The sequence below is a fragment of the Rhinopithecus roxellana genome, chromosome 10, assembly GCF_007565055.1.
Source record: "Rhinopithecus roxellana isolate Shanxi Qingling chromosome 10, ASM756505v1, whole genome shotgun sequence".
Classification (NCBI taxonomy): Eukaryota; Metazoa; Chordata; class Mammalia; order Primates; family Cercopithecidae; genus Rhinopithecus; species Rhinopithecus roxellana.
Window position 1 is genome coordinate 53,730,443 of NC_044558.1, and position 22,200 is coordinate 53,752,642.

The 22,200-nt window shown below is 45.0% G+C and overlaps 1 protein-coding gene and 1 non-coding gene across 17 annotated transcripts in view; one reads left to right on the top strand and one right to left on the bottom strand.

Moving 5' to 3' along the window:
* Positions 1–4,119: 4,119 nt before the first annotated feature.
* R3HDM2 (R3H domain containing 2) overlaps positions 4,120–22,200 on the top strand; it is a 172,200-nt gene continuing 154,119 nt past the window's right edge. For 13 of the 16 annotated variants that reach the window (XM_030939162.1, XM_030939164.1, XM_030939170.1 and 10 more), the window contains exon 1: positions 4,120–4,268. The gene's annotated coding sequence lies outside the window, so the exon portion shown is untranslated. The remainder of the gene's footprint in view (positions 4,269–22,200) is intronic. The other 3 variants (XM_030939178.1, XM_030939172.1, XM_030939174.1) reach the window with 1 other exon arrangement.
* Positions 15,291–15,398, bottom strand: LOC115900130. Its single transcript, XR_004059810.1, has one exon. It is a non-coding gene; the product is annotated as a U6 spliceosomal RNA (small nuclear RNA).

Genomic DNA, 22,200 nt, shown 5'->3' on the forward strand with positions numbered 1-22,200 from the left:
CTAGCCATGTCTTTGATGCTCTCAGAGGGAACTGTTAAGATAGGCAAAGGCGGCCGGGCGCGGTGGCTCAAGCCTGTAATCCCAGCACTTTGGGAGGCCGAGACTGGCGGATCACGAGGTCAGGAGATCGAGACCATCCTGGCTAACACGGTGAAACCCCGTCTCTACTAAAAAATACAAAAAACTAGCCGGGCGAGGTGGCGGGCGCCTGTAGCCCCAGCTACTCGGGAGGCTGAGGCAGGAGAATGGCGTAAACCCGGGAGGCGGAGCTTGCAGTGAGCTGAGATCTGGCCATTGCACTCCAGCCTGGGCGACACAGCGAGACTCTGTCTCAAAAAAAAAAAAAAAAAAAAAAAAGATAGGCAAAGGCCTTGTGTTCCAAATTTGCTCACCCTTTGGGGTTTTTATCTGTCTTGGAAAAGAAGTTTTGAGATTTTTTTTTTTTTTTTTGAGACGGAGTCTCGCTCTATCGCCCAGGGTGGAGTGCAGTGGTGTAATTTTGGCTCACTGCAACCTCCACCTCCTGGGTTCAAGCAGTTCTCCGGCCTCAGGCTCCTGAGTAGCTGGGATTACAGGTGTGCACCACCACTCCCAGTTAATTTTTGTATTTTTAGTAAAGACGGGGTTTCACCATGTTGGTCAGGCTGGTCTCAAACTCCTGACCTCGTGATCCACCCGCCTCGGCCTCCCAAAGTGCTGAGATTACAGGCATGAGCCACCGTGCCCGGCCAGGAGTATAGGTTTTAAAGCCAGGTGTTCTTGGTTATTGTTCTTCAGTTCTTGTACTTGTCTCAGAAACGTTTCAGGCTTTCATTCTGTGTCACAGCACTGAGAAAAGAAAACAATTTTAATCTGGGAAATGCAAGTCTTTTAAAATGATCAGGCTCAGAGAGACATTAAAATGAGACAGCAGACCAGGCATGGTGGCTCAAGCCTGTAATCTCAGCATTTTAGGAGGCCAAAGTGGGCAAATCATTTGAACTCACGAGTGAGTTCTCAAAAAAAATAAATAAATAAATAAAATGAGATGGCAATCATGTCCTACTCCCTGCTTTTGAGCTATGTATTCATCTCTTGATGAATAGCATCAAGCAATTGGCAATGTGGTAATAGCAAGCAATTGCCACAAGTAACTATAAATTAACCTAATAATGCTGCACTGGACACTATAACCTAGATCCTATAGCTTAACAATGTATAGCCAATCACTAATCAATGTTATTTCTGTAAACCAACAAGATTACCCGACAACTTTGTATCAGCCCACTCCCTGTCCCCTTCTTTTTTGCCCTTAAAACATGCTTGTAGGCGGGGCATGGTGGATCACGTCTGTAATTCCAGCACTTTGGGAGGCTGAGGTGGGCGGCTCACTTGCGGTCAGGAGTTTGAGACCAGCCTGGCCAGCCTGGTGAAACCCCATCTGTACTAAAAGTACCAAAAAATAAAAATAAAAAATAAAAAAACATAAAAAAAATTAGCCGGGCGTGGTGGCACATGCCTGTAGTCCCAGCTACCTGAGAGGCTGAGGCAGGAGAATCACTTGAACCCGGGAGGAAGAGGTTGCAGTGAGCCAAGATCACGCAACTGCACTCCAGCCTGGGTGACAGAGCAAGACTCCGTCTCAAAAAAAAAAAAATAGGCCGGGCGCGGTGGCTCAAGCCTGTAATCCCAGCACTTTGGGAGGCCGAGACGGGCGGATCACGAGGTCAGGAGATCGAGACCATCCTGGCTAACACTGTGAAACCCCGTCTCTACTAAAAAATACAAAAATCTAGCCGGGCGACGTGGCGGGCGCCTATAGTCCCAGCTACTCAGGAGGCTGAGGCAGGAGAATGTTGTGAACCCGGAAGGCGGAGCTTGCAGTGAGCTGAGATCCAGCCACTGCACTCCAGCCCGGGGGACAGAGCGAGACTCTGTCTCAAAAAAAAAAAATAAAATAAAAATAAATAAATAAATCTGGTACTTTGGTTTAATTATTGTGCCTCAGGTTTCCTCATCTATAAAACAGGTATAATAATAGTACCTACTGTATTGAGGATTTGATAGTAACAGTAGATCTAGAATGCTACACATTGTATATTGTACTTACATACACATAATACAAATATTAGCTATTATTTCCTCCTGGTCATCACTGCCTGATCTGGAACTCCTGAGCTCAAACGATCCTCCTGCCTTGGCCTCCCAAAGTGCTAGGTGTGAACCACTGAACCTGGCCAAGACAAAAAGTTTAAATCATGGTGAAAAGTGGCAGGTTAGATTAGTTCAGCTCAGTTTTTAGTTGTATTTTTCTTCCCCCGTTGCTGTTCTCCAGAGGGTTGAGAGAATTTGGGGGCAGGAGGCAGTAATGACCAGGCGAGAGGGCTGGGCGAGGTGGCTCACACCTGTAATCCCAGCACTTTGGGAGGCCGAGGTGGGTGGATCACCTGAGGCCAGGAGTTCAAGACCAGCCTGGCCAACATGACAAAACCCCGTCTCTACTAAAAATACAAAAATTAGCTGGGCGTGGTGGTGAGCGCCTGTAGTCCCAGCTACTGGGGAGGCTGAGGCAAGAGAATCACTTGAACCTGGGAGGTTGAGGTTGCAGTGAGCCGACATTGCACCACTGCACTCTATCTGCCTGGGTGACAGAGTGAGACCCTATCTCAAAAACAAAAACAAAAACAAAAACAAAATAAAACAAACACAAAAAACAGGCCAACTAACCTGGAACTTGCTCATCCTTGAAGGAAAGATGAACTTCATGCCTCTATGACTTTGTTGGAATCTCCAGTCTTACCTCTCCAGTGAACTGTTTATAGTCTCAAGATTAGCTGGAATTTCACCTGTAGTTTCTCTGTAACTTACTCAACCTCTTTTACCTCTAAGAATGAATTGTTGTTCCTTGTATTTCCATAGCACATTGAAACCTTTCTATTATAGCACTTAAATTGTACTATAATTATTTGACTTTTTTTTTTGCCTACCGCAGTTCCTGTGGCAAGGTACCTATCTAATGGTCGAATTCTACAAAAGACTACATTGCTTTTTTGAGGGAGTTTGGTTAGTAAATTATCCACACACACATAATCAATAACCAAATTGATTCTGCCTAGAATGGACAAAACCGAGAAGGTTGAAAATTTAAGATTTTTTTTTTTTTTTTGAGACAGAGTCTCGCTCTGTCGCCCAGGCTGGAGTGCAGTGGCGCGATCTTGGCTCACTGCAAGCTCCGCCTCCCGGGTTCACACCATTCTCCTGCCTCAGCGTCCCGAGTAACTGGGACTACAGGCGCCCACCACCACGGCCGGCTAATTTTTTTGTATTTTTAGTAGAGACGGGGTTTCACCGTTTTAGCCAGGATGGTCTCGATCTCCTGACCTCGTGATCCACCCGCCTCGGTCTCCCAAAGTGCTGGGATTACAGGCGTGAGCCACCGCGCCCGGCCTTAAGATGATTTTTGAGTACTGTATCTTAGAGAAGGGAGGATGGTAAGAATGTGATCTTAATAGGACAGACTGAGTTCCTCCTAGGTCAGGTTTTTTCATCTGTAAAATGGACATTTACCTGCTGAATTATAGTTATCCATGTGTACAACGAATACCGAGTGCACGTTCTTTGGTACAGGAGTTACTGCCCTAAGTGAAAGGCTGTTTTGAAAGTGCTCTGTAAATTGAAATTACTTTAGGATGATCACTATTAATATTACATTGAAATCCAGGGTATTCTATCTGACAGACTTGATGGGTTTAAGGAGGACCGAGGCTCCCAGTGGCTCCGGATTGGTGTCCTGACACAGGTAACGCGGAGGCAACAGAGTACTAGCGAGCGAGTGCGAGTGCGCGCGCGCCCGCGGGAGTGCGTCGGCAGGCAGTAGGCCCCGCAGGGCTGCTGAGGCGCACGCGGGCAGCCAGGAAGCGGGGACGGACTGAACGCAGGACGCGGTGACGACAACGCCGGACGTAGTGACGTAGCGCGCAGGCCGCAGCGGGGGGCGGACTCTGGGCTTTTCTTCCCCTTCTGATTTCCCCTCCCCCTTTTTCTCCCTTTCCGGGTTTGGTTCCCCCCTTTTCTTCCCCTCTCCCCCCTCCTTCCCAAGCCCCTTTCCCCTCCCCCGCCCCAGTCCCCCCTGTTTCCCAGCCCTCGGCCCCGGGAAAGCCCCGGCCGAGAAGAGCCCGCCCCTAGAAGCGCGCCGCCGCCGGCCGTCGGGGCCGAGCCGCAGCCGAGCGGCCGTGGGCCCGGGCGGCGGGCGGAGACGTGGGCGCCCTCCCCGCTACGGCCCGTGCGAGGTGAGGCCACCTCCCGGCCGAGGGGGCGGGCGGCCCGGACGGCCTGTGGGGAGGGGGCGTGGCGGCCGCGCGGACGGGCGCGAGGAGGCCCCGCGGCCTGGGTTCCCCGCGCCGGGCAGCCGGTCCTGGGGGCGATGGGTCAGGGTCGGATGGCCCCGGGAAGGAGTGTTCCAAGTGTGCGCAGCTGGAGAGAAGCCGGGGGGCGGGGGAGGGGGCGCGGGGCGGAGGGCAGCGGTGCGGGGGCAGGGGGATGGCGCCACCTGTGGCCTTTGCGGGGGCACCTAAAAACTGTTGTGCCCTTGTAGTGCTTCGGGGTGGCTAGCTCCGTGTGTTTCTTGGGTGGCGGTTTTCCTTCGAGCTTGGAGCATGGAAAAATAGGACGGAGAGGTGTAGAAGTGTTTAAAATCATCCTGGTGTCCAGGTTTATCACAGGGACGGGGATTTGACTTGGCACATACAGGGATATGTTTCTATAGCTTAAAACTTGGGCCTACACTAAGCTCATAACTTACTTGATCCCCTGAAAACGCTTTGATTCGTTTTCCTGTAGAGCTAACATCTTTAAACATTTGTGGCCATTAGTCTCGGAACTACCAGGAATACTTACTTAGAGTGAATTTTTATTGGATAATGATGAGAAATGACCGAATAACGATCCCAGAACTGCGTTAAAACGGAAGAAAGTGGAAAAGTTTAAATTCAGATCCCAGTTAGGTGAATATCCTTGTACATATGTTGTTCAAATGGATAACTAAGACTGAGAAGTCTGAGTCCTGTCTGATGCGCATAAGCCACGTGGAGACTCAAGGAAGGAGGAAAGTGACAGGTTTCATTTCAGGAATATCACAAATTCCTAGCATTTTCTTGTATTTTTAGATAGATTTGCAGTTGAATTATTTGTGGCTCTTCTTCCTAATGCTTTTTTTTTTTTTCTGTTTTCTTCCACCAATATTCCCCCACCCCACCCCCAGCCCCTTTTTGATGCTGGGGTAGCAAGACAAAAAGTTGTATTTTTTTTGAGACAGGGTCTCAGTCTGTCACCTAGGATGGAATGTAGTAGTTCCTTCTTGGCTCAGTGCAACCTCTGCCTCCTGGCCTCAAGCGATCCTCCTACCTCAGTCCCCCAAGTGGCTGGGAGTACAGGCGTGAGCCACCACTCCTGGCTGATTTTTGTGGAGACGGGGTTTCACCTTGTTTCCCAGGCTGGTCTGGAACTCCTGAGCTCAAGTGATCCACCTACCACAAGCCTCCTAAGTGGTAGGCGTGAGCCACCGCGCCAGGAAAGACAAAAAGTTTAAATAGTGGTGAAAAGTGGCCTGTTAGATTAATTCAGTTCAGTTTTTAGTTGTATTTTTCTCATCCTGTTGCTGTTCTCCAGAGAGTTGAGAGAAAAGATAACTTTTTTCTTGAAGGCCTGATGAACTCTTAACAAGTTAAATTTCAGAGTGGCAGTTCCAGTTGTCTTTGTGTCCATTATATGATTAGTAGAGCTTCACAATTTTTTTCCCGTAGAGATGGGATCTTGCTGTGTTGCCCAGGCTGGTCTTGAACTCCTGGCCTCAAGTGATCCTCTGGCCTCAGCCTCCCAAAAGCACTGGAATTATAGGCATGAGCCATTGCTCTTGGCAGAGCTTTACAATGTAAAGTTTTTAAAAAATTTGACAAATAGCATGCCTGACTGGCTGGATTTGGTGGCTCACGCCTGTAATCCCAGCACTTGGGGAGACCAAGGCAGGTGGATCACCTGAGGTCAAGAGTTTGAGACCAGCCTGGTCAACATGCTGGAACCCTGTCTCTACTAAAAATACAAAAAGTAGCGAGGTGTGGTGGAATCTGTAATCTCAGCTTCTTGGCAGACTGAGGCGGGAGAAGCACTTGAACCCGGGAGGCGGAGGTTGCAGTGAGCCAAGATTGTGCCACTCTACTCCAGCCTGAGTGACAGAGCGAGACTCTGTCTCAAAAAAAAAAAAAAAAAAGCATGCCTAATATTTTTTAATAGAAAATTAAGAGAGGAGATGGCTTCCTTTCTCTTTCAAAATGAAAACTAATGTTACTTTTGTTTTTTTTTTGGTTCTGTTCTCCCTCTGTCGCCCAGTCTGGAGTGCAGTGGTGCAATCTCAGCTCACTGCAAGCTCCCCCTCTCAGGTTAACGCCATTCTACCTCAGCCTCCTTAGTAGCTGGGACTACAGGCACCCCCTACCACACCCGATTAATGTTTTGTATTTTTAGTAGAGACAGGGTTTCACTGTGTTAGCCAGGATGGTCTCTATCGCTTGACCTCATGATCCGCCCACCTTGGCCTCCCAAAGTGCTGGGATTATAGGCGTGAGCCACCGCGCCCAGCCAAACCAATCTTAACTTTAAAGCTCTAGATCTGTGGCACTCTTTCCCCCTAACATGCACACTGGCCTCTGGTTGTTCCTTGAGCACACTAGGCATACTTCTGCCTCAGGGTCTATGCTCTTGTTCCCTCTTCCTGAATTACCTTTCTCTTATAAAGCTGCATAAGAGCATAGCCTGTCTGTCCCCTCACCTCCTTCAGGTCTTTACTCAAATTTCACTCTTTTTTTTTTTTTTTGAGATGGAAGTCTTGCTCTGTCGCTCAGGCTGGAGTGCAGTGGCATGATCTCGGCTCACTGCAACTTCTACCCCCTAGGTTCAAGTGACTGTCCTGCCTCAGCCCCCCGAGCTGGGATTACAGGTGCCCACCACCATGCATGGCTAATTGTTTTGTATTTTTAGTAGATACAGGGTTTCACTATATGTTGGCCAGGCTGGTCTTGAACTTCTGACCTCAAGTGATCCACCCACCTCCACCTCCCAAAGTGTAGGGATTACAAGTGTGAGCCACTGCGCCCTGCCAAAATGTCACTCTTTTCTTTCTTTTTTTTTTTTTTTTTGAGACAGAGTCTCCTGTCGCATAGGCTGGAGTGCGGTGGCGCGATAGCTCACTGCAACCTCCGCCTCCCGGGTTTACACCATTCTCCTGCCTCACCCATCTGAGTAGCTGGGACTACAGGCGCCCGCCACCACGCCTGGCTAATTTTTTTTTGTATTTTTGGTAGAGATGGGGTTTCACTGTGTTAGCCAGGATGGTCCCGATCTCCTGACCTCGTGATCTGCCTGCCTCGGCCTCCCAAAGTGCTGGGATTACAGGCGTGAGCCACCACGCCCAGCTTACCAAATGTCTTTTTTGTGTGTTTGAGACGGAGTCTTGCTCTGTCGCCCAGGCTGGAGTGCAGTGGCGCGATCTCCACTCACTGCAAGCTCTGCTTCCCAGGTTCACGCCATTCTCCTGCCTCAGCCTCCCGTGTAGCTGGGACTCCAGGCGCCCGCCACTGCACCCGGCTAATTGTTTTGTATTTTTAGTAGAGACAGGTTTCACCATGTTAGCCAGGATGGTCTCGATCTCCTGACCTCGTGATCTGCGTGTCTCGGCCTCCCAAAGTGCTGGGATTACAGGCGTGAGCCACCGTGCCCAGCCCAAATGTCACTCTTAACAGTGATATTCCCTTGGCTATCTGGATGGCAAAGCCCCTCCTGCATATACATTTACATAACTTCCTATCCCCCTTTTCTGCTTTATTTTCCGCCTCAATCCTTATCAACCTATAACATATTTTAATCTCCCCCAGTAGAAAGTAAGCTTCAGGGTCAGGCGCAGTGACTCACGCCTCTAATCCCAGTACTTTGGGAGGCCAAGGCTAGGACATCACCTGAGGTTAGAAGTTCGAGACCATCCTGGCCAACATAGTGAAACCCTGTCTCTACTAAAAATACAAAAATTAGCTGGGTGTGGTGGCACATGCCTGTAGTCCCAGCTACTCGGGAGGCTGAGGCAGGAGAACGGCTTGAACCTTGGAGGCGGAGGTTGCAGTGAGCCGAGATTGTGCCGCTGCACTCCAGCCTGGGCAATAGACCGAGACTCTGTCTCAAAAAAAAAAAAAAAAGAAAAAAAAAAAGTAAGCTTCAGAAGAGCAGGCATATTTGTTTTATTTATTTATTTTATTTTAATTTTAATTTTTTTATTTTTGAGACAGAGTTTTGGTCTGTCACCGAGGCTGGAGTGCAGTGGCATGATCTCAGCTCACTGCAACCTCCACCTCCCGGGTTCAAGTGATTGTCCTGCCTCAGCCTCCTGAGTAGCTAGGATTCTGTAATCCATGTGCCACCACGCCTGACTTATTTTTGTATTTTTAGTAGAGATGGGGTTTCACCATGTTGGTCAGGCTGGTCTCCTGATTTCGTGATCCTCCCACCTCAGCCTCCCAGAGTGCTGGGATTACAGGCATGAGCCACCGTTAGATATTTAATAGATAGTCAGGCTGGGTGTGGTGGCTCACACCTATAATCCCAGCACTTTGGGAGGCTGAGGTGGGAGGATCTCTTGGACCCAGTTTGAGACCAGCCTGGGGCAACTTAGTGAGAGCCTATCTCTAAAGAAATATAAGAAAAATTAGCTGGGCCTGGTGGCGCACACCTGTAGTCCCAGCTATTTGGGAGGCTGAGGTGGGAGGATCAACTAAACCTGGGAGTCAAGGCTGCAGTAAGCCACAATCCACCACACTGCACTCCAGCCTGGGCAATAGAGTGAGACCCTGTCTTTTACTATGCTTGATCTTAGCCAAAAGGCAGAGAAGGGATGACCCTGTCTTAAAAAAAAAAAAAAAAAAAGAACCGGGCGTGGTCGCTTATGCCTGTAATCCCAGCACTTTGGGAGGCTGAGTCAGGCGGATCACCTGAGGTCAGGAGTTGGAGACCAGCTTGACCAACATGGAGAAACCCCGTCTCTACTAAAAATACAAAATGAGCTGCGTGTGGTGGCGCATGCCTATAATCCCAGCTATTGGGAAGGCTGAGACAGGAGAAATGCTTGAACCAGGGAGTCGGAGTTTGCCGTGAGCAGAGATCCCACCATTGCACCCCAGCCTGGGTAACAAGAGCAAAACTCTCTCAGCAGAGATCCCACCATTGCACCCCAGCCTGGGTAACAAGAGCAAAACTCTCTCAGAGAAAAAAAAAGACAGAACCTGTTAGACATGGAGATGTGTGCATGTGTGATTGACAAAGCTACAGAGCAAGAGAGAGGATAATAGTGGTAATGAGAAGGATGACTTCTAGTTTTCTGGGTTCCATGCTAGGGTGGATAGTGACTTCCATTTATAATATAGGGAATACAGGAAGATGCATGTTTGGGAATAAAAAATGAGATGTTTGGTTTTGGAATGGTTGAATTTGAGGTACCTGTGGAACCATATGGAAACGCCTGCTAGGTAGTTGGATATACCAGTCCAGAGGTAGAGAAGTTGGGACTGGAGAGGGATTTGGGAGTCAGTAGTATAGTAGTATATATGTTGTAGTTGAAGTGATGGGTTTGGGTCAGCTAAGAGGCATGTTGAGACTGAAGAGCTGCAGGCTGAGGAGAGGACTTGGAGAACACTGGTAGTTAAAGGTGTGACTGGTGGAAGTGGCACCCCAGAAGAAATCTGAGGAGGACTAAAGGTAGATGGAAAACTAGTAAAGACTGGGTGCAGTGGCTCATGCCTGTAATCCCAGTACTATGGGCCTAGGCGAGAGTATTACTTGAGGCCAGGAATTTGAGACCATCCTGGGCAACATAATGAGACCTCATCTCTATTAAAAAAAAAAAAGAAAGAAGGAAAAGCAGTGAAGTGTGTGTAATGAGAACTAGGAGGAGTTTCAAGGAGGAGGAAGGCAGTAGTATCAGAGGTGGTAGAAAGACCAAGTATGGTAAGGACAGAAAATAACTCATTGGATTTGGCAGTCAGGTCATTGGTGTCTTCAGTGAGATCAGGGTCACTAGAATGATGACATTTTGAGGAATAAATGGGAGGAGAGAAAAAACAAACTTTGTCTTTCAAGATAACTGCAAAGAGATGGAGAGAGAGGACAGTAATTAGAAGGAATGTGCAAGAAAGTGGCATATTTATATGTACAGGAGAATGAGCAAGACAATACAGAGTTGTGATAACAGAATGAAGTTCTTGAGCCTGTAGAGAAGATGCAATCTAAAGCAGGGGTAGAATTATTATCCCCTTAAGAGAAGGAAAAGGTCAGGAAAGGGGTGGGGAGAAATGTTTGGTATCTAAACAAAGGAATTTGAGAGAGTTTCTGGCTTATGACCTTTATATTACTTGTGATGTAGGAGACTTACTTTTATGAGTCAGGGAGCTGATATCTTAGAGTAAGGCAGGTTGGTTGAATAGGGGCCTTGAGAAGAGAGGCAAATTTGAATAGCTGTTGAGAGAGTGGGAGGGATAGCTGCTGAGGGTACTTGCATGGCTAGGCAGACAAAGATACCATGGGGTAGTGTAAGGGTGGGAGAGCATTTCAAACAGATATAATAGCCTGGGCAAAACCTAGAGGTATTAAAGAATATGGTATGAGGCTGGGCATGGTGGCTTACACCTGTAATCTTAGTGCTTTGGGAGGTCAAGGCAGGAGAATTACATCATGTCAGGAGTTTGAAAGTAATCTGGGCAACATTGTGAGACCCCCATCTCTACCAGAAGTTAAAGCAATTAGCTGGATGTGGTGGCATGCACCTTTTGTCCCAGCTACTTGAGAGACAGGTGGGAGAATCACTTGAGCCCAGGAGTTTGAGGTTGCAGTGAGCTGTGATTGTACCACTGTACCCCAGGCTGGTTAACAGTGAGACCCTGTCTCTAAAAAAAGAAAAAGATGGCCAGATACGGTGGCTCATGCCTGTAATCCCAGCACTTTGGGAGACCGAGGCGGGCGGATCATGAGGTCAGGAGTTCAAGACTAGCCTGGCCAACATGATAAAACCCTGTCTCAACTAAAAATACAAAAAATTAGCCAGGCATGGTGGTGCCTGCCTGTAATCCTAGCTGCTGGGGAGGCTGAGGCACAAGAATTGCTTGAACCCTGGAGGTGGAGTTTGTAGTGAGCCGAGACCGCATCACTGTACTCCAGCTTGGGCGACAGAGCAAGACTCCATCTCAAAAAAAAAAAAAAAAAAAAGGAAAGGAGAATATGGATGGTATATATGGGGCAGTATTTTGAATGGCTGAAGAGAAGGATATATTTAGGGCCTGATTTTATGGTGGGCTTTACAAGCTATATTAAGGAATTTGGAATATTTTGAGGCAAAGGTGAGCCTCTGAAGATTTTTAATCAGAGAAATGAAATGATTATTTTGTATTTCACAAAGGAAACTGGCAGCAATTTGAAAGAGTACTTAGAGTAGAGGGAGTGACACTGGTTAGGAGGCTGTTGTAGTCTGTATAACTGAGACCGGGTGCAGTGGCTCATGCCTGTTATCCCAGCACTTTGGGAGGTTGAGGCGAGCAGATCACCTGAGGTCAGAATTTGAGACCAGCATGGCCAATATGGTGAAACCCCATCTCTACCAAAAATACACACAAAAGAATTAACTGGGCGTGGTAGTGGGTGCCTGTAATCCCAGCTACTGGGGAGGCTGAGGCAGGAGAATCACTTGAACCCAGGAGGCGGAGGTTGCAGTGAGCTGAGATCGCACCACTGTAGTCCAGCCTGGACAACAGAGACTCCGTTTACCAAAACAAAAACAAAAAAAAAATCGAAATCAGGGTAGCCTAGAGTATGCTGGGTAAAAAACAGTCTATATCTCAGTAGCTTGAAACAATTAGTTTCCTTTCCACTGTCTCTACACGTCCATCAAAGATAGGCTAAAGACTTTTAGTTGTTCAAGGACGAAGACCAACAGGGCAGGCAGCGCAACCACAGTTGGCAACATTGTTAGTTGCTCTGCTGAAGGCAAAAGAAAGCTCTGGAGGCCTTGCCCCATTAACTAAATGCTCTGCGCAGAAGTAACGAGAATGGAGGAGAGGAAACAGAGCTGAGAAGAGCAGATGAATGTGAGATGGTTCCAGAATTTGGAGATTGTTTAAATGTGGGAAGAGGGGAGGAATCGTGGATGGATGACGCTCAGGTTTGTGTCTTGGGCGAACTGGGTAGTGTTGCTTTCTGAGATAAGAAAAGGGTAAGTTTGGGATTAGAGGAAATGTTGGTAGAGAGTTCACTTTTGGAAATGTCTAGCAGCTAGTTGTCGTAAGTGGATCTGGAGTGCTAGAGAGAGGCAGGGGTATTTAGATTTGGAAGTACTCTCCACAAGAAGATTTAATCCGTGTTAGGAAACAGGGCTACCCAGGGCAAACTTAAGAAAGTGATAGGAGAGCTGACATGGAACCCCAGGAAATACCAGAATTTTAGGGACACTCCTGGCTTGATGGCACTGGATTTTAATGTTAAGACTGACATTTTTGGGACCAGCGTAGCCTGTGCCCATTCCTGACAGGTAACCCAGTAATTTTTTGAGGAAGGAGCAAACATAAGCTGATAAGCTACATTTCCCATCACGTGCTATATTCTTTAGAGAATGTTAATTCTCACTTATTTGTGCCAATGGAGTACGGACTTTTATTGGTCCTTGGATAGAATGCATTATAATTCTTTGATTTTGGATATATTTGGCAAAAATTTTGACACAATTACCTGTAAGCTGCCAAGACACACAAAACAAGAACACATAATGTGATAATATCATGGGAGTATAGTAACAAATTATACATTAGATCATTTAATCCTCAGAATAATAATCCTCATGGAATAGTATTGTATTATCCCCATTTCACAGTGAGGCTTAGGGAAGTTAGGTTAGATTATATGACCATCATCATGTGGCCAGGATATAAACCCAGTTTGATGTGGAAGTCTATGTGTTTTTTTTTTTTTTTTTTTTTTTTGAGATGGAATTTCGCCCTGTAGCCCAGGCTGGAGTGCAATGGTGGGATCTCCACTCACTGCAACATCTGGCTCCTGGGCTCAGTCGATTCTCCTGCCTCAGCGTCCCAAGTAGCTGGGATTACAGGCCTAATTTTGTATTTTTAGTAGAGATGGGGTTTTACCGTGTTGGTCAGGCTGGTCTCAAACTCCTGACCTAAGGTGATCCACCCACCTTGTCCTCCCAAAGTACTGGGATTACCTAGGCTTTTTTTTTTTTTTTTTTTTTTTTTTTTTTTTGAGACGGAGTCTCGCTCTGTCGCTGGGGCTGGAGTGCAGTGGCCGGATCTCAGCTCACTGCAAGCTCCGCCTCCCGGGTTTACGCCATTCTCCTGCCTCAGCCTCTGGAGTAGCTGGGACTACAGGCGCCCGCCACCTCGCCCGGCTAGATTTTTTTTTTTTTGTATTTTTCAGTAGAGACGGGGTTTCACCGTGTTAGCCAGGATGATCTTGATCTCCTGACCTCGTGATCCGCCAGTCTCGGCCTCCCAAAGTGCTGGGATTACAGGCTTGAGCCACCGCGCCCGGCGGCTTTTTTTTTTTTTTTTTGAGACGGAGTCTCAATGTGTCGCCCAGGCTGGAGTGCCATGGCACAATCTCGGCTCACTGCAACCTCTGCCTCCTGGGTTCAAGCAGTTCTCCTGCCTCAGCCTTCAGAGTAGCTGGGACTACAGGCGCCCACCACCACGCCCGGCTAATTTTTGTATTTTTAGTAGAGATGGGGTTTCACCATGTTGGCCAGGCTTGTCTCGATCTCCTGACCTCATGGTCTGCCCTCTTTGGCCTCCCAAAGTGCTGGGATTACAAACTGGAGTCACCACGCCCGGCCGGCTTTTTTTTTTGGAGACAGTGTCTCACTGTGTTGCCCAGGCTGGAGTGCAGTGGCGCAATCTCGGCTCACTGCAGCCTCTGCCTCTCAGATTCAAGTGATTTTCCTGCCTCACCCTCTGGAGTAGCTGGGACTACAGGCATGCACCACCATTGCCGGCTAATTTTTTGTATTTTTAGTAGAGACAGGGTTTCACCATGTTGCCCAGGCTGGTCTTGAACTCCTGGGGCTCAGTCAGCCAGCCCTCCTCATTCTCTCAGAGTGTTAAGATTATAGGCTTGAGCCATAGTGCCTGGCCTGAAGTCTGTGCTTTTAACCCTCATCTAAAATTACCTTTTAGGACACGGCAAGTTTGTGTTGGGCAGTCAAGTATTTTGGTTAATGTTGCTTCTTGTTCTTTTTGGCTCCAACATTTTATTTGGAAGAATTTCAAACCTATAGGAAAGGTGGAGAAATGATACAGTGGACAGCGGTAGGACATTTACCTGTGTTTACCAATTGATAATATTTTGCCACATTTGTATGTTTGCTCTCTCCCTTCCTCTCTCTTCCTCTCCCTCTCACTTTTTCTCTCTCCTCTCTCTCCTACCTCCCTGCACGCATAGCACATACACAGTTTTTTGTGTTACTGTATATTAGGAATTTTTATTCACGTATTAGGAAATAAATTACAGACATCAGGACACCTCACTCCATAATTTCTTAAGCATATATCGCCTGAGAACAATGGTGTTTTCCATAATACCATTATTAAGTTCACTATCACATTCAAAATATTTTACAGTGATATAATAATGTTATAAACAGTCCATATTTCTTCAGTTATCTCAACATTGTTTACACCTTACCCCCACAATCCTGGATTCCTTCAAGGAACATGTGTTGTATTTAATCGTTGTATGTTTGTAGTAGTCTCTTTTAACCTAGAGCAGTTCTCTTCTGTTTTTTTTTTTGTTTGTTTGTTTTTCGTGTCATTAATATTTTTGAAGCGTCCAGGCCAGTTGTTTTGAAGAATATTGTACAGTTTGAATTTGTCATGATTAGATTCAAGTCAAATATACTTGGCAAGAATACTACCCAGGTGATGTTGGTGTGCACATAATGTCACTTTGTCTCATTATTGATGATAACTTTGATCACTTCGTTAAATTGATATCTGCTAGATTTCTTCATTGTAAAGGAATCTTTCCACTTTTTTTTTTTTTTCTTTTTCACTCCTGGCCTTGTGATGTTGGATCCTTTTCCTTTATAATTAAGAAACAGCTGTGGGATGATACTTTTAAGATTTTGGGTCTCTTTTCCTCCACAACCTTTTACCCAGTGACATTAGCATCCATTGATGATCCTTGTCTGAATCTGTTGTTACATTAGTGGTTTCTTTTTTCCTTTTTTAATAGAATGCTTCATGAATGTGCATGTTATCCTTGGTCAGGGACCATGCTAAATCTTCTCTGTATCAGTCCAATTTTAGTATATGTGCTGTGGAAGCGAGCACCACTGGTGCTTTGAATATGTTGATTTTCACATTCTCTCATTCCCTCTGCATTTATGGCTGGTATTGTTCTAAAGAGAAGAGCTTTTCTCCTCCCTTACGTTTTTGAGGATAACTATAGATTTGACAGTTTAAAAAAATTCAACAAGTTACAGTCCATTGCTGTTAGTATTAAAAGTACCAGTAATACTTATTATTAGAAATACAAAAATTGTCCTAACTTTGATTCAGAGGGGCTTGAGGGAGCCCCTTCAAGCTGGCTGCTTTGTTCTTTTGACATATCTCTATCATATTTTGAGGACTTCCTTACACTCTGGCACAACAAGGGATTCTGTGCTCACTTTGTATTTTACTTGTCCCAGACCTGGAATCAGTTGTTTCTGTAAGGAATCCTGATTCCTTTAATGGGGAGTGGTTCCTATAAAGAGAAATTGCTTCTCATTCTTTTCTTTTGTATTTTTTTTTTTGACAGAGTTTCGCTCTTGTCACCAAGGCTGGAGTGCAGTGTTATGATGTCGGCTCACTGCAACCTCCGCCTACTGGGTACAAGTGATTCTCCTGCCTCAGACTGCCGAGTAGCTGGGATTACAAGTGCTTGCCACCATCCCCAGCTAATTTTTGTATTTTTAGTAGAGACAGAGTTTTGCCATGTTGGCCAGGCTGATCTTGAACTCCTGACCTCAGCTGATCTGCCTGCCTCGGCCACCCAAAGTGCTGGGATTACAGGTATAAGACACCGCACCCAGCCTGCTTCTCATTCTTGATTCTTTCTTTCTTTGTTTTTTTGTTTTGTTTTGTTTTGTTTTGTTTTGTTTTTGAGATGGAGTCTTTCTCTTTGCCCAGACTGGAGTGCAGTGATGTGATCTCAGCTCACTGCAACTTCGCCTCCTGGGTTCAAGCGATTCTCGTGCCTCAGCCTCCCCAGTAGCTAGGATGACGGGTGTGCATCACCACGCTCGGCTAGACTAATTATTGTATTTTTCGTAGAGATGGGGTTTCACCATGTTGGCCAGGCTGGTCTTGAACTCCTGACCTCAGGTGATCAGCTTGCCTTGGCCTCCCAGAGTGCTGGGATTACAGGCATGAGCCACTGCGCCTGGCCTATTCTTTGTTATTTTTATGAGATTAGTTATTTGTAGTAAAAAAAGATCGAGTGGGCCAGGCGCGGTGTCTCACGCCTGTGATCCCAGCACTCTGGGAGGCTGAGATGCGTGGATCATTTGAGGTCAGGAGTTCAAGACCAGCCTGACCAACATGGTGAAACCCCGTCTCTACTAAAAATACAAAAAAATTTGATTGGGTGTGGTGCCTGTATGTGCCTGTAATCTCAGCTACTCGGGAGGCTGAGGCAGGACAATCACTTGAACTCGGGAGGCGGAAGTTGCAGTGAGCTGAGACTACGCCACTGCACTCCAGCCTAGGTGACAGAGTGAGACTCCATCTCAAAAAAAAAAGTGGATTACAGATCTAAGACTCTCTGTGGCTTCCCAAATGTGCTTGAGCAATAAAGTATCTGAGTTTTTTTTTTTTTTCCCTTGAGATGGAGTCTTGCTCTGTCACCCAGGCTGGAGTGCAGTGGTGCGATCTCGGCTCACTGCCACCTCCACCTCCTGAGTTCAAGTGATTCTCCTGCTTCAGCTTCCTGAGTAGCTGGGATTATAGGTGCTCACCACCACGCCTGGCTAATTTTTGTATTTTTAGTAAAGAAGGGGTTTTACCATGTTGGTCAGACTGGTCTTGATCTCGTGACCTCAAGCGATCTGCCCACCTCGGCCTCCCAAAGTGCTGGGATTACAGGCATGAGCCACCTTGCCCAGCCTGTTTTTTTTGTTGTTGTTGTTGTTTGTTTTTTTAATAGAAAGTTGCAGTATATTGGCCCAGCTGGTCTTGAACTCATGGGCTCAAGCGATCTTCCCACCTCAGCATCCCAAAGTGTTGGGAGTGCAGGCGTGAGCTACCTTGCCTAGCCTTAACCTGAACTATTTCACATAATGAAGTGATTTATAAGTAGTTATGTGACTTGCCATGGGAGATGGGATATTGCACAGAAGATTGGCGTTGTACTGCTTTTTTTCCCCTAATTTGGTGGTGACATAAGTTTTCTTTTTCTTTTTCTTTTTTTTTTTTTTTGAGATGGAGTCTCGCTCTGTCGTCCAGGCTGGAGTGCAATGGCATGATCTTGGGTCACTGCAACCTCCGCCTTCCGGGTTCAAGCAATTTCCCTGCGTCAGCCTCCTGAGTAGCTGGGCTACAGGCACTTGCCACCACGCCTGGCTAATTTTTTGTGTGTGTTTTTAGTAGAGACGGGGTTTCACCATGTTGGCCAGGCTGGTCTCAGACTCCTGACCTTGTGATCTGCCCGCCTCAGCCTCCCAAAGTGCTGGGATTACAGGTGTGAGCCACTGCGCCCGACCAAAAATACATTTTCGTATCCCTCTTATGCTCAGGTAATCCAGGCTGTAGTCACTTAAGAGTTGTTTCCCTCTTTGTATCTTCTGCTGTCTGAATTAAAATATTCTTAGGTAGGGAATCTTCTCAACCCAGGCCTTTAATACTTTGTGGGTTTTGTGTGTTTAATTTTTTCTTTGAGACAGAATCTCACTCTCTTGCCCAGGCTGGAGTGCACTAGTGTGATCTTGGCTCACTGCGGCCTCTGCCTCTCAGGTTCAGGTGATTCTCCCACCTCAGCCTCCCAAGTAGCTGGGATTACAGGTGCATGCCACCATGCTTGGCTAATTTTTTTGTATTTTTAGTAGGGACAGGGTTTCGCCATGTTAGTCAGGCTAGTCTTGAACTCCTGATCTCAAGTAATTTGCCCCCCCTTGGCCTCCCAAAGTGCTGGGATTACAGGCGTGAGCCACCGCGCCCGGCCAGTGCTTTGTGTTTTGAACTTGCATCTTGCATTCATCTGCATATGTATTTTACATATTGATCTGTGAATACAATCTAGAACTCATATGAAGTTAGGATGTGTATTTGTCTGTTCTCACACTGTTATAAAGAAATGCCCGAGACTGGGTAATTTATAAAGAAAAGAGGTTTAATTGACTCACAGGTTTTGAATGGCCGGACAGGCTTCAGGAAACTTAAGATTATGGTGGAAGAAAAAACAGGCATGTCTTACATGGCAGCCGGTGAGAGAGCATGTGAAGGAAACAAAAGAGGAAGAGCCCGTTATAAAACCATCAGCTCTTGTGAGAACTCACTGACTGTCACAAGAACAGCATGGGGGAAACCACTCCTATGATCCAGTCACCTCCCACTAGGTCTCTCCTTCAACACCTGGGTATTACAATTCACGATGATACTTGGGTGGGGATCCAAAGCCTAACCATATCAGGGTGTTCAATGTATTGAACATTTCTGTTGGAGCATCGTTTTATGGTTCTTGATGAGGTCTCATGTTTTAGAAAGTCTAAAATAGGATTAGCCTTGGAATTGGGATCTGGTATACCAAAATCACTTCTGATTCAACAGCTTGAGAATGTACTGCTCTGGGACTCTACATGAAACAAGATATGTCAGTCTTATCCACAAAAATATTTTGCACTGAAGGTGAAACCCATTAAATATATCTGCATATTCCTTTGATGGGGAAACATATAAATAAGCTGCAGAGAAGGTGATGATGTGTTAGCAACATGTTCTTTTGAAATAGTTACAATTCTGCATATTAGGCCGAGGCTCATGCCTATAATCCCAACAGTTTGGGAGGCTGAGGCAGGCAGGTCGATCTCTTGAGGTCAGGAGTTTGAGACCAGCCTGGCGAACATGGTCTCTACTGAAAATACAAAAATTAGCTAAGTGTGATGGTGGACACTTATAATCCCAGCTACTTAGGAGGCTGAGGCAGGAGAATTGCTTGAACCCTGGAGGCTGAGGTTGCAGTGAGCCAAGATCGCACCACTGCACTCCATCTGGCCTGGGTAACAGAGTGAGATGCTGTCTCAAAAAAACAAACAAAAATTCTGCATATTATTGCGTATACTAAGAACCTTTAGGAACCTTTAGGAAGTATAAAATGTTGTTTTGGTGGGGGAAGGTGGTCATTTTCAGACATTTTAGCTGGTATTTTAATTAACTTACTAACATCAGTTAATTGTGTGGCTTATATATTCTTTTGTTTTATGTGAATGATTGCTCTAAGATTACTTAAGGAATGAGCTGCCTGGTAACATAAATTGCAGATATTAAGATTGTATGCTTTCCCATTATTTCTGTTACTTGGCCAAATTTAGAACCATGTAGAGCTCTCCTGTAGAATTGAAATCCACTGTTTTTTTCCCTAGTGTCTCTCCAAATTATACTTGATAAATAGAGTTTCTTTTTATTTATTTAGAGACAGGGTCTTGCTCTGTCATTCAGGCTGTACAGTGGTGCCATCATGGCTCACCACAGCTTCAACCTCCTTGGCTCAAGCGACCCTTCTGCCTCATCCTCCCGCCTCATCCTCCCATATACCTGAGACTACAGGCACACACACCATGCCTGGCTAATTTTTAAATTTTTGTGCAGAGACAGGGTCTTGCCATGTTGCCCAGGCTGATCTCAAACTCCTGGCCTCAAGTGATTCTCCTGCGTCAGCCTCTGAAAGTGTTGGAATTATAGGTGTGAACCATTGTGCCTGGCCATTAAATATAATTCTTAACAATTCATCTGGATAGATGAGGCAATACATTTGAACTTGAGATCAGGTGAGCCTTACACTTGGGTGCTTGTGGGAGAATTTTATGATGCTGGAATTGTTTTTGCATGTATGTGAATTCAGACTAGAGTTTATGTAGGATGCTTTGAGGAGAACCTTAGTAATTCCATGTACATTTAGCTGTCCATGAAATGTAAAGTTTCTTTTTTTTTTTTTTTTTTTTAAGGTTATACTGCTTCCCTGGTAATGTGAAGATCTCTTGATGTATTAATAGTTGGTAGAGCCTCAACACAAGAAATGGCAGATAAAAGGAATGGTTATGTTGAGTAATTCATTTAAATAAAAAATAAGTTAAAATAGAGTAAGATTACACATACAGAGTGAATATGATATGTTTACCACCTGATTTGGTATTTGGAAAAGTAGGATCTTGTTGCTACTATAGCAAGAAATTTTAGGGACAGTAGAAAAAAATGCAAAACATTTATTAACCAACAAATATAATTCATAAAAATGGAAATGTGTGGTTATTTTCACCCTAAATTTATACAAATGGTAAATGTAAAAGAAAATTGAAAAACAAATCTACATATTCTCTCATTGATTTAAGCCCATGTGCTTTTTTTCTTTTCTTTCCTTCCTTCTGGGGCTGCCTACATCAGTTTTAGAAGTGAGGGACATATTTTCTTTGGAAAAATGAGCTGTCTTCAAAGAACTTACTGAGACAAAAAAAGTTATGAAGGGGATTATGGAGTAAATTTTTGTTTTCCTTTAGCTTATTTTTTTCATAAAGAATATTTATTTTTATAATTGGAGGAACAAACCAATTATCTTAACACTTTTTACAAAAGGGATAAAGGGGCTATATGTCATCTCTGAAGCGTGTATATACTTCAGTAGATCAGGTGGTCTTAATTGGTCTTCAGTTAGGTAGTGATTTCTTTTTTTCCTGGGTTTTGTGACTTTTCCTTTGGGTAGGCTCTCTGTGTATTGCAGCCAATTTTTTTTTTGCCCCACCTCTCAGCTGTAGTTTTTATAAAATAACTTCACTCTATCAGTTAGTTAACAGAACTTCTATTTAAATCTAGTAGTATATAATTCTTTTTCTGTGACAGAGTACAAATATGCTCATTTGAACTCTGGGAGAAGGAAAGCTGGTGTGTATTAGCTTGCCTTAAGTGGCTAGAGGCAGTGTTTTGGTGTGATCTGTGTAAAATTTGAAGAACATAATATTGTATGTTTTACTAGAGTAAAAACTTAATTTTAGTGCAGAGTGGCTCTTGGGGTGACAAAGAAGAATACGGTATTTTTCCATAGGTCCCAAGGTTTTTTGAGACAACTTGAGTGTCAGATAAGGTACTTGGGATCATTAGGAGGCTTAATAATCATTTTAGGGTTTGTGTGTATTAAAGAACCTTACTGACTGGCTAGCTGTGGAGATAAAAAATGAACAATTAATGATCAGGATATAATGGATTAGATCCTGTGATGTAAACAGAATGCAGTATAATTTAATTAAGTCAATTGCTCAGTACAAATAGATACAGAAGAAGAGAGAAATCAATATAGAAAGGCTTCATGGAAGAAGTAGAAATTGAACTAGGCTTTAAAGATTAGTATACTAAGTTCATTTCGGTCGTCATATTTTTTTTTTCAAGGTAAACTCATCCTTTTAATCAGTAATCTACTCCTGAGGTAACTAACTCCCTCGATAATAGCATTAATCCTCTCATGAGGGTGGAACTCTCATCAGTCATATTTCAAATATATGTATTTTTCTTTTTTGAGATTTGCTCTGTTATGAAACACTTTACTACGGAAAATTTCATATGTATTCAAAAGCATCAAGAGTGGTATAATGAATGTCCATATGCAATTATCTGCCCATGGTTGATTTTGTTTCATCTATATTCCTACTACCTCCCTTATTTTATTTTATTTTATTTTTTTGTTTTTAAATAGAGACAAGGGTTTACCGTGTTGCCCAGGCTGGTCTCGAACTCCTGAGCTTAAGCAATCCGCTTGTCTTGGCCTCTCAAAGTGCTGGGATTACAGACACGAGCCACCATGCCCGGCCCCTTATTGATTATTTTGAAACAAATCCTTGATATGTTATTTCATCTATAAATATATCAGCATGTATCTAAAAAAGTAAGGACT